Source organism: Bufo gargarizans, chromosome 3 (genome assembly GCF_014858855.1).
Source record: "Bufo gargarizans isolate SCDJY-AF-19 chromosome 3, ASM1485885v1, whole genome shotgun sequence".
In the NCBI taxonomy this organism is placed as follows: domain Eukaryota; kingdom Metazoa; phylum Chordata; class Amphibia; order Anura; family Bufonidae; genus Bufo; species Bufo gargarizans.
Genome location: NC_058082.1, coordinates 259,258,711 through 259,272,046, shown reverse-complemented (window position 1 = coordinate 259,272,046; position 13,336 = coordinate 259,258,711). Strand labels below are relative to the sequence as shown.

Below are 13,336 nucleotides of genomic sequence, written 5' to 3'. Positions count from 1 at the left end.
GACAACACCCAGCAGTCCTTAAAAGACAGCTGGGCTCAGCAGCAAGTGGTCTCTATTATGGGATCTGAGGCATGGTGCCGTGCTAAAGGGCTGAGAGCCGCACGCTGGGAAACTGGCCCCCTAAAGCCTGCTGTGGACCGCTGGGGATAAAACGGCCAACAAAGTGATATTTTTGTTCTGTGGACTTTGCATTGTGTGAACTAACACCAAGACTGTACAGAGTCGTTTTACTTTTGCCTTATGTGTGAATAAACACTGAAGTTTTTGCTTTACAAACTCGTCTTCACTTCTGTACTACATCTACTTACCCTGCCTACCAGAGCAAATCCCCACAAATGTTATAACAAATGCTCTGAAATATAGAGGTATGGTAGACATTTGGTGTTACGGATCATAAGACATATCAGAGAATGCCAGAAATGGTTATGTAGTAGCTCTAAAGTCCTGAAGCTTTTCTGATCAACCAGTGTAAGTGGAGATCTGCGGCCAGATCTGCTGAAACATAAAACCAGAAGCCCCGGACCTGGAATATGCTGGACACTGTCGGCACCCAACAGATCCCATTCAACATAAAGGGGTCTGTCCGGTTTCCCGCATGAATCCAGTATTTGGCTGGACAAAATACCACTGCCGGCAGCGGTATCTCATCCTTTTTTATGCCAGATTCTGAAACAGAGGCTCCTGCTGGAACCTCGGCCACACATAAATCTAGCCTAAATGAGACAGGGGACAGAATTCTTGTGATATCTGAACTTTCAGGACACAAGGACAAATACAATCTAAATATAACTTAGTATCCTTTTTATGCCCAAGTTTCCACTGTATTAGATATAATCTTGCTCAGATACTTATGCCTAAAATTAAATCAGCCCTGCACTTTTCTTTTAGGTATCTGGGAGATGGGATCAGGAAGTATAGAAAACATTGTACCCAAAGGAATGGGGGGGATCAGTGAAGTGTACAGTATATGACTTCTTTTATTTATTTTTTTTAGACATTTTGAATTTAAAGGGAACCTGTCATCAACTTTATGTTGCCCATAGTAACGGCAGCATAAAGAAGAGACAGGAGAGTTGATTTCAAAGGTCTGTCATTTAAAAATAAATGGTTGGTCCGAGCTCATCAGAGGTCGCCCTCACTCTATTTACTCAAGGCGGTGAAAGACACCAAAATGCAAATAAACCTGATTTTGTCAAATGATACGGAAAAAGCACTCCATTTGACTGCATTGTATTATTACAAATACGCTAACAAACCTGACAAGATGCTAGGACGTCAATTAAAAGCTAAGCAAAAAATTAACCGTGTTTCAGATTAGTTCGCGTTCTGGTCAAGTGACTTCCAACCCAGAAGTCATTTATGACACTTTTCACGCCTTTTACCAACAGCTCTATGCAAAACCAGGAGCTGGTCAGGGACAGACCGTTGATACCTTTTTAACATCCATCCCACTTCCACGGGTATCTCCTGAAGGGTTAAATGATTTGGGTAAGGCAATTGAAGTAGAAGAAGTGGAACTTACAATTAGGGCCCTGAAATTGGGGAAAGCCCCTGGGCCTGATGGCATTTCAGCCCTTTTATTATAAAAAATTTCGCTCCTGTACTAATCCCACATGTCACCAAATTTTGCAACCATTTATTGAAGGGTAATGTCCCCCATCCTGATTTTCTGGCCACCAACATCACAGTTATTCCCAAACCAAAAAGGGACCCCCTGTCACCATCCAATTACAGACCCATATCCCTATTGAATCTAGATGCAAAAATGTTTACTCTATTCTGGCCCGACGCCTCAATATTCTCCTGCCCAGTTATATACATAGGGATCAGGTGGGATTTATCCCTGACAGGGAGGCGCCCGATAACATCCGGAAAATTCTTAATATAATACAGGTAGCTAATAAGAAGGCAACTCCATTAGCAATTTTGGCCCTAGACATAGAAAAGGCCTTTGATTCCGTCACATGGGAATATTTCTATAAGGTTTTGCAAGCTATGGGTATAAGAGGCCTGTTTTTACAAGCTGTCCATTCCCTTTACTCCACCCCAGTAGCTTACCTTAACCTCCCATCTACACAGCCAACCCCCATTCAGATCCTTAGGGGAACACGTCAGGGCTGCCCCCTCTACCCTGCTCTAGTCACCATTGCGATGGAGCCCCTCGCCATTCATATTAGGAATAACCTGAATATTGCAGGCCTTAAGATAGGAAGTACCGAATATAAACTTAGCTTATTTGCGGATTACCTCCTTTTGTCCCTCAATAACCCCCTAATCTCTCTACCGAACCTTTTACAACATTTGAAGTCCTTCTCGGTAGCTTCGGGGCTTCATATTAATCATAGGAAGACTGAACTCCTGTTATGTAATACTCCCTCCCCCCTTCCCCGTCGTTAAAATCCCCTCTCTTACAGAACTTCCCCTTCTTACACCGGCCCACCCACATTCCATATTTGGGTACCTTGATACCTTCCCAATTAGGCACTCTATACAAACTTAATTATCTCCCATTATATCGCAAAATCAGGGAAGACCTCAAAACCTGGAGTTCGCTGCCGGTTTCTTGGATTGGTAGAATACACATAGTCAGAATGGTGGTCCTACCCAGGCTTTTATATCTGTTTCAGACCCTTCCGGTTCGGGTACCCGGCAGAGATCTCCGGGTTTTTTAAACAGAGGTGATGAGATTCATTTGGGGCAATAAATGTGCCCGTATCTCCCGTACTACAATGTGTCAACATAAGTCACAGGGTGGTCTCTCAGTCCCCGACTTTGTGAAGTATTACAAAGCGGCGGGTCTAGCGCAATTATTCCTAACACACCTACAACCAGAAGCACACCCTCTATGGGTCTCCCTTGAACAGTCCCTCCTCACCCCTTGGTCATGGAGAGTTCTGCTCTCCTACCATCGGTGATTCGGACCAATTCCCCATTATCTCACCATTCTCTATTACTCTGGAGGTCTGTTAGGTTTAAGTCTGGGTTGCAATCCAAACATACACCACTTCTCTATCTGTTTGGGAATCCGGCCTTTCCCCCAGGTCTCCGGACAGATACTTTTCAGTGGTGGATTTCTAATAGGCTTTACTCTCTTCACAGGTTTTTAATTAGGGGAAAATTGATATCGCTAATTGACTTCAAAGATAAATATGCACTCCCAGATAATGAGTCTTCTAATGCTAACCAAATCTTCTCCTTTCTTCATTCTCAGAAGGTCAATAACTTGAATCTAGATTTTACCCCTTTTGAGCGGTCTATCACTTTCTCCATGTATAAACGGGGACAACTGTAGAGAATTTATGGGACGCTTAACGCGTCGCCAGAAGGAGTTAAGCTGCTATACATGAAAGATTGGGAGGGGGATATTCAAGAGGAATATTCCTTATCTAGGTGGCACCTTCATTCCCAGACCTTGACTAAGAACTCATGTCAAATCACTCTGGCGGAAACTTCAATAAAAGTCCTTCATAGGTCCAATCTAGTGCCATATAGACTGCACCGTATTTATCCTGTCTCGCCTCTATGCTTTAGGGGATGTGATGTGGAAGGTACAGTCTATCATACTTGGTGGTCCTGTCCACTTGTTCAGCAATTTTGGAACAAAATTTGTTGATTGCTTTTATCAGTATTAGACTGTACCTACCCACCTTCTCCCTCCTATGTCTCCTTGGAGACAAGCCCTCATGGCTGACATTTTCCAGATTTAAATTGGTCCAGCATATATTATTAGCTGCCAGAATCCATATTGCCTTTAAATGGAGGTCCAGCTCCTTGAGCTTTCAAGCAGTGATAGACAGGATTAATAGAATCCTCCTATACGAGAGATCTCAGCCATTCGTATGGATACATGAGAAGCATTTGAAAAGTTCTGGGAACCCTGGTTGTCCTCTTCCTATTCAGTAGACTTTCGATATAGTATGACATTGTAGCCTCATAGAGGCCCTATACCATGGATGTCAAACTCATGGCCCTCCAGATGTTGCAAAACTACAACTCCCATCATTCCCTGATAGCTGTAGTATGCCCAGGCATGATGGGAGTTGTCGTTTTGCAACAGCTGGAGGGCCACGAGTTTGACATCCCTGCCCTATACGGTCACATACAGATGTTCGAAATTAAAGGTCACTAAGCCTTTTTACTGCTTTATTGTCATATTGCACTGTCATTTTTATTATTACTGTCTGATCTCCCATTGTTTTTATGACTTTGCTTGTACTGTACAAAATCTGTACGTTTTTCCATACATTGATCTGCATTTATGATGCTTTTCTCCTTTAAATAAATCTTTAAAACGTAAAAGTAAGCGGTTGCCGAGAACCAACATCACAATCATTGCAGACCGGGCCTGGAAAAGAGTCACGGCTGAAATTATTATGATGCTGATTTTCAGCAACCACTTAGTTTTAGCTCATGAGTGACACACCGCATTTCTGTCACTATTTTCTGCTACCCTCAGTGAGCTCAGCATACAGTAAAGTTGATGACAGGTTCCCTTTAAAAACAAATGAAGCATGTCCTCCTGTAATTAACATGTTACACATCCTGCTCTGTTTGAGGTTTTGACTTGGACTGAAACTTCTCATTGTCTTCCCTAAACATTGATGCATCATAATTCTGAAGCATATCTATCGGTTTCACATGTGTGCAGCACTTGACTGTGTACACTGGGATATAAGCCAACTCTGGTGAGATCATTCTGCAGGAATGAATGTGTTGCATCATAACATCCTACCTACTGACCGACAATAAGCTTCTCTACTGTATGTAGCTGAGCCTTTAGCCTCTTGCCTAGATTTTTACAGTCTCTGCAGAAAAATATATGTGTGCTGGAGACAGAAGTGGACTCCGACTTCAAAGTGAATCAACATACTCCTCCCTCTGTATCTAGACAATTTTATATGACACAATTTATAACTAAAATAATGACATGAATTAATAAAAGTAATAACGTTTCTGTATGCATTCTCCAAGAATCAAGGTCCTATGCAAGGCATGGGTATTAAGACAATAATACACATGCTAAGGAGACTGAACAGAAAGAAAACAGGATACATCTGATTCAAAGGAAGTATGTCAGTACCTTTTAACCACACTAAACTGTTGAACGCACTAGGTAGGGTCTGGGGAGAGGAGGGCAAACATAACTTTAGTGATTCAGTGATGCTTTTATCATCAAGAGTAGCGTGAGTATGAAGTTTTATTCTGCTAAATTCTGCTCCTGTGAAGTGTGAAGCATCACTAGTAAGTGCCCTCTGCACACAATGGCTTCATAGTTCCCACCCCCCACTCTGAGTGACAGCTGTATCATCCAACCAGGAATACACTACAGCTGTCACTCAGAGCAGAGAGGACGGGCTGTGAAGACGCTCCAAACAGAGGGCACTTCAAAGTGAAGGGAAGTATGCTGTATTCCTTCAACATAGGCTCCAAAGACAGGGAGCTTCCCCCCCTCCCTGGGTGTTGGTGAAGGCAGTCCCCTAAGTAGAAATGTATGATCTATTTTTAATGTGGAAGACATTTTTAATTAAAAATATTTAATAAAAAAGTCGCCCTCCAGCTCATCCACTTCATCTGACTTATGTGTTGGAAAAAGTGGAACAGGTGCTTCATTAATATGGTGCTCATTTTCAACACCATATTTGTCAATGCATTTACAACAGACATAAATACATTGATAAATTTACAGTTTCTTCCTCGCAAAATATACATATTATAAAACGATCTGTCTACAGCCTCCACTAGGGGGAGCTCAGTGCATAAAAGTTATAAATGTTCTCCTTGCACTGAGCTCCACCTGGTGGTGACTAATGGAAAATGCAGTGGATTTATGTTGGGAACACGAGAAGCAGTTTATTCATGGGCCCCCTCACTCCTGGTCCCATAGAAGTCGCATGGTCCACCTCTATGGTAGGTACCCCATGCCTCCCCCTACCTATATCTGTCAGTACAAAACTGCTGACTCCATTTAAACATCCATTCACATCTGAATATTCATCAGAGTACAGTCCTGTGTCAGACCACAAATTATGATGTGATTTTTACTTATTTAATGTTTTTTATTCTTTTGTGAAGATTAGTTTTTTTCACTTTTTTGCAGCTGCAATAGTATCTCAAGTTTTTCCTTTTTTGAGGCTGCACATTATGAAGCAACTGGGTGATGTGAACAGTATTGACGTGTTTGAATAATCCTATATAATAGTATACCATTGGTTCAGGATAGTACTGTGTGATTGCATAAGGGGTGTGATGTGTCTTTATTACTGCGAATATTGTGTGCCTGTAGGCTGCGGATATACAACTACAATTACAGTCCAGCGCATTGCATATCCTTTAATGTTTTTCTATTTGCAGTCACTTATGGGCTCATACATTTTGCAGTGTTGTACAAAGATTGTATCCATTCATATTATCATAATCAATGTGTAATAGACTCCACCCTAGATACAGTCTAAGTAAATGGCACCAAGAACTAAGACAGTCTTGAGAATGAAGTCATAACAAGGATGACTGTCCCGTGCGTTAGGCCAGGTAATCACACTGACAACAAAGGGTTGCCATGGAGAAGAACTGGAGTTTGGCTGTTCGGCCAAAGGCCAAGTTTCCCTTGAGAACTTTGCATTTGTTGTCTTTCTGCTTTTGAAACACTCGGAGAAGGACTGGAACGTGTTTGCTCTCTACAATATAGCTACAAGGACTTATTCGTCCTCAACAAAACCAGTATGAAATGTGAAGAAGCACGTCTAGCAAAAGAAACTTCAAAAGATTCTTCCGCAAGGTGTTTCTCCTATTTTACCATTGCTATACAGCGCTCATTTATTCAGAAGTTCAGCAGCAGCGTGCGGTTTTAAGCAGAAATGCTACCATATTACTCAAGCATTACAAGACAGACTTAGGTTTCATAATTTGGATGGCAATGTATGACATATAGTATTTACATAGATACTGCAATTTATAAATAAAAAAAGAAGACAAAAATTGCAGTAAATCTAGTCAACAAAAATAGCAGCAAAATAAAAGCATAATAGCTATAATATACATACATGCTCACGTCTATTCATGTTATAACTCGAGCTTCAATCGGTTAGCATCTTCTCATTTACGAAGTGGGGTATAAGTGCAAGTTTAATTTAACTACAATAAGCCGCATTACGATCGCACGACCGTATTTCCCCCATGTGCTGGCTGCATCCCTGCTGCCGCATGTTCCATTCTTGGCCCTTTTTGTGGACAAGAATAGGCATTTTAAGTGTGGACAATGTACGTGGACCGCTTCCATATTTTGCGGGTCCACAAAATGCTTGCGGTCGTGTGAATGAGGCCTTAAAGAGAAAACAGCGAATCATTACAGCTTAGGCCACGGTCCAAATAGCTGGGCACCACTCACATATAAACTGTAGGCTGCTTAGTATTTTCTCACCTGATTGAGGATCACATACCCAGAAAGAAAGAAGTCCGCCTGACTGGACGTATTCATCCATAAAGGCACAGAAGCTGAAACCCTGTCAGTTCAAATCACATGCATTACTGTCTCCTGCCTTCATCTGTCAGGCACAGAAACAAAATGATCCACTTTTGTGGTCACAGATACACTGACTTTAGACTGTAAATGAGAGTGTAAGGATGAGGAAGACAACTGTACCGAACCCCTGCGTATCGCCAAGCAGAAGAATATATATATATGGCCCCTACTGTATATTGGTTAAGTAGAAATGCAGGAGTCGAACCCAGAAGTCGTAGTCACTCGAAATGTACCAACTCAAACTATGGCTTCAAAATAAAAATATTCTATATTATTAATTTGCATAATTTATTAATTGTCGCCTTTTTATTTCCACAAGAATTTAGGCAAATTTAGAAATTTTAATCATTATATATATATATATTTGAAACTGATAATTAGTGGGTCAGTGGAGCCATAGTCATAGGGGCAGATTTATCATAGGCCGGCAGCACAGTGGAGCCATAGTCATGGGGGCAGATTTATCATAGGCCGGCAGCACAGTGGAGCCATAGTCATGGGGGCAGATTTATCATAGGCCGGCAGCACAGTGGAGCCAAAGTCATGGGGGCAGATTTATCATAGGCCGGCAGCACAGTGGAGCCAAAGTCATGGGGGCAGATTTATCATAGGCCGGCAGCACAGTGGAGCCAAAGTCATGGGGGCAGATTTATCATAGGCCGGCAGCACAGTGGAGCCATAGTCATGGGGGCAGATTTATCATAGGCCAGCAGCACAGTGGAGCCAAAGTCATGGGGGCAGATTTATCATAGGCCGGCAGCACAGTGGAGCCATGGTCATGAGGGCAGATTTATCATAGGCCGGCAGCACAGTGGAGCCATAGTCATGGGGGCAGATTTATCATAGGCCGGCAGCACAGTGGAGCCATAGTCATGGGGGCAGATTTATCATAGGCCGGCAGCACAGTGGAGCCAAAGTCATGGGGGCAGATTTATCATAGGCCGGCAGCACAGTGGAGCCATAGTCATGGGGGCAGATTTATCATAGGCCGGCAGCACAGTGGAGCCAAAGTCATGGGGGCAGATTTATCATAGGCCGGCAGCACAGTGGAGCCATAGTCATGAGGGCAGATTTATCATAGGCCGGCAGCACAGTGGAGCCATAGTCATGAGGGCAGATTTATCATAGGCCGGCAGCACAGTGGAGCCATAGTCATGGGGGCAGATTTATCATAGGCCGGCAGCACAGTGGAGCCATAGTCATGAGGGCAGATTTATCATAGGCCGGCAGCACAGTGGAGCCAAAGTCATGGGGGCAGATTTATCATAGGCCGGCAGCACAGTGGAGCCATAGTGATGGGGGCAGATTTATCATAGGCCGGCAGCACAGTGGAGCCATAGTCATGGGGGCAGATTTATCATAGGCAGCATACAACGGCTATGATAACCAGGTGTGCTGCCGGATGCTATGTCTGATTTATGACAAAGGGTATACCATGTCATTAATTAGGTGCAGTATCTAGCAGTTTCTGCACCTGAACTGAAATGTACACCAGAAAACTGGTCAAGAATATAATAAATGTGGCATGCTGGGGGTTCACGAGGACTGGATAAATCATACAGAGTCATTGTGTCTGTGTCTGGGTACTAGAGCCCTGTTCACACATAATGATCTACTGCCCATAAATAGTGGGGTGCCAACTGAAAGATACGATCCCCTGATGAACTCGAGATCTCTTGTTCATTGGATGATCAACGGTACGCTTACACAGGGCAATTATTGGGAATAAGTGTTCTTGGGAAGGTCCATGTAAAAGAACCTTAAAGGCTATGTGGGGACAATTTTTAAAATTATTGCATTGTACAGTGCTGACATGCTGTAGTGGCAGCCTGTGGATTTTATGTCTTTTCCGTCATCTAGGGAGCAGAAAAGACTCCTTATCTCCGGTCTTTCACATTATAAACACTCATTATAGCTCAGTTTTTATCTTACTGAGAAAAATGTGGCTTAAAGGGAACCTGTCAACTCCCAAAACCATCCCAAGCCGCCAGCAGTACCTGCATGTAGCCAGCAGTGTGTTTCTGATGATGACTTTCTTCCTGAAGGCAGATGCAGCAAAAGTACTGAAAACATTGTGTTATCCCCTTCCCGGCGCACTTCTCCACATATGCTTGAAGTCAAAGGGGCAGCGGCCTCTTTTCTTCAAGTCACGGTAACCACGACCCCTTCTCTGCCCCTTCGCTGTGACTGACAGCCGGCCATTTGGCTGGCTTTGCCGAACTTTCTGCATAAGTGCTGTCAGTCACAGTGAAGGGGCAGGGAAGGGGGCGTGGGTACCATGACTTGAAGCAAAGAGGCCGCTGCCTCCTGGACCTCAAGCATGTGTAGAGAAGCGCGTCGGGCAGGGGATAAAACAACACTTTCAGTACTTTTGCTGCATCTGCCTTCAGGAAGAAAGGGATCATCAGAAACACACTGCTGGCAGCTTGGGATGGATTTGGGAGGTGACAGGTTCCCTTTAAATAAGTGTTTATGACCTCTCAGTAGTTTAGCGATAATGGTTATTAGATGACCCAAAGTGAAAGTAGAAAAACAGTTAAACCTTTGTGACAGAATGGCTCAATATTTTTAATAAAGGCCAATTGAAAAAATGATTTTTAGGCAAAAATGAGTAACATGCAAAAAAAAAAAAAATTGCCTCCGAAGGTATACATAGCCTTTTAGTGTGGCTCAGTTCCTGCAAAAAAAAAGTGGACCAAAGATCCTGGGTTCCATATGTGTGGTTTAGTTGTGGGCAATTGAGGAGTGTTACAAGCCATCCTGTTCTCTCTATGATATATTAATGAATACTAATCCTTACTAACCATCAAAGAAAGCAGACCATAATAGAGCTGAGGGTGTCAAGCTGCACAGGAGTCCGTCAGATCTCAGCTTTTTGTGGAGTGAGTCGGGAGAATCAGCCTTCAGAACGAATTTAATTTTCAGTTTTGAAACTGTACAGTGGAATATAGCTATGGTCAGTTACGGAAAAAGGGAGTCAGAAAGCTGCAAATGACAATATGAACTGCCTTCATCAAATGTTGTCGGCTAGACACGTATTATTGAGTTCACGTGACCACATTGACCAAAATGTCAGAGTTTTCCACTAGTGCTGCACAGAAGTTGCTCGCTGTGCATGAGGAAAAGAATGTTACCAAACTAGCTGTCAAATAAGTATCAATATGCAGAACCAGGCATCAACGACGGTATTATTTCTACTCATTCTGCTGATTCTTCATGCATATTATCTAAGATGCATCCACGACCTTGCAGTATAGAAAAGGAGAAACACATCATCAAAACTGTTCAATGTTTCACCAAGAAGCTCAAATATATTTTCACATACTTGGAATGTTTCTGTTTCCTATTAACCAATATTACAGCACTGAAAACGTAAAGAGGACCTTTCATGGGTCCAGACAGTATAAAAAATGTAGCAAGTTATGTAGGGTATAGAGCAGAGATCTAATAGCGCTTACTATTTTTCCTGGGCGCAGCTCCGTTCGCCCGCTGTGCCCCTGTTACATTCTTCCGCCTGGTATGCTAATTAATAGGATCGGAACAGGGAGGAGGAGACGCCAGGGATTCTCAATGGGCGTCTCCCTGGCTGTAGCGCAGTCCAATCACAAAGAAAAGCGTCACAGCCAAAAAGAAGGTGATTTTATTTTTTCTCCCTGGCTGTGATGCAGCGGACCGCAATTTGCGGTCAGCATCACAGGGGAACGGAGCCCTTACGTTCGTGGGCAAGAGGCCTTATTGGTTTTCAGTCACACAGTGTAAAAGTGCAGCACTGCCAAAAGCTCATTGCTGGCCGAAAGAGCAGGACCTCTGCTGGAACAGCCTGCTAGTGTGAAACTAACCTAAGCAGTTGTCTGTGTGGGTATACATCAGGAATAACACTATATCTGTCATGATATGACTTGTGTAATGCATTTTTCACCTGTTTCCAGTCTGCAGTCTCCAGTTCTAATTCTTAGTTGTCCCTGAGCTCAGCTCCATAGTGAGTATAGACTAGCTGCTATGATGTCTTCTATACACTAGAGGAGAAACTAGAGGAGATTCTTCTCCCATCACTATCTTGCATATACAGAGAATCAGAAGAGCACGGAAGACATTATAGAGAAGTACTGAGTAGTGTACATGTGGAACCAGTAGCGATGAGACAGTAAAACACTTACTATTCGCTGCATCAGCACGCCTCTGTGGCTCTCTCTACTTGTCTCTCTCATTTGAGATTTTTTTTCTGATAAGATATATTACAAAGTTTCCAATTGTACTATTGATTTATGCAAAGTTTGTTAAAGCAGCAGTGACCATTTAAAATTGGAAAGTGAAACTACAAAAAGTCGTAGTGGAGACCTAGCCTAGCTCATGTACACGACCGTATGTATTTTGCGATCTGCAAAAAATACGGATGACGTCCGCGTGCATTCCGTATTTTGCAGAATGGAACAGCTGGTCCCTAATAGAACAGTCCTATCCTTGTCCATAATGCGGACAATAATAGGACATGTTCTATTTTTTTGCTGAACGGAAATACAGACATACGGAAACGAAATGCACATGGAGTAACTTCCTTTTGTGGACTCTTTGAAATGAATTGCTCATACGGTCCGGTCCGCAAGCCGCAAAAAAAACGGAGTGGACACGGAAATAAAATACGTTTGTGTGCATGAGCCCTGAGGTGTATGTGTATGTATATGTGATTAAACTGTTAGCAGTATTGGTAACATGGATGTGATGTGAGCTCCGTACAGCGCTGTGGAATATGTTGCTGTGATAAAAGTAATTGGAAACAAAACTTCGGCCACCTTGACGTGCTGCGTTTCTCAATGGTTGTAATGGAAACAATAAAGCAACGTTGGATCCATAAGACTCCACTGATTTATATTCTGTGCAGATGTGCATCATTTTAATGGGACAAATATTGCTGCATGAAACCTCCAATGCAAATGTGATCAAGGCCTTAGGAAATGTGAACTAAACTCTAGGACTCAGTTTTACAGCCCATTGTTTTTAGAAGCTACAGTATACTGTATTATAGGTACAGATGTAGCATAGTTATCTCTGACTGTTAACTCTGCTACATCCGTATGATAGTGATGCAAATCACTCCAAATTACAGCTTCGGAGCTACATGTGTCTCTAGGGCAGGGGTCAGCAACCTCTGGCACTCCAGGAGTTGTGAACTACATCTCCCATCATACACACTTGCTTGGCTGCTCTCTAAACTCCCACACAAGTGGAAAGGGCATGCTGGGAGTTGTAGTTTCACAACAGCTGGAGTGCTGAAGGTTGCTGATCCCCGCTCTAGAGTGCCCAGCTGTTAGCGTCAGCACATACCACTGTGTACAACTGCCACCTGCGGTACTATAGTATTTCTGGAACTTGGCACCAAGGTGAGAACCATATGACTGACAGTTGACTAAAGCAAAGAATCTTATCACCGTCACTTGGATCACAGATTCATGTTGTAGTCACTCGTACGGTCAACACTTTCAAGGTTTGTAGTTTTGCACCTGATCAGTTCCACTGCTACTTGTATTTTACACCCTGGAGTTTTCCATTTGGTTGCTTCAAGACATATTAGCAATTGGTGGTAAATTATTAATAAATTTAACATCGCAGGAGCTGGAAGAATTAGTGGGCATCAGCAAACATTCTCAAAAGACAAACAGAAGTTCTCTAGGTTCTTCTACCTTTCCACTCTTTCACCTTGCTTAACCCTTTCCTGCTCAATGATATAGTATTACATCATACAGTTCAGTGCCGTAATAGCATGTCACACAGATGGCGCAAGCCCCGATGCTGGACCCACCCCATTGCTTGCTGGGGCCA

At 43.0% G+C, this 13,336-nt stretch overlaps 1 protein-coding gene across 5 annotated transcripts in view; it reads right to left on the bottom strand.

Moving 5' to 3' along the window:
* KSR1 (kinase suppressor of ras 1) overlaps positions 1 to 13,336 on the bottom strand; it is a 145,303-nt gene that overhangs the window by 102,360 nt on the left and 29,607 nt on the right. The window lies entirely within an intron of this gene.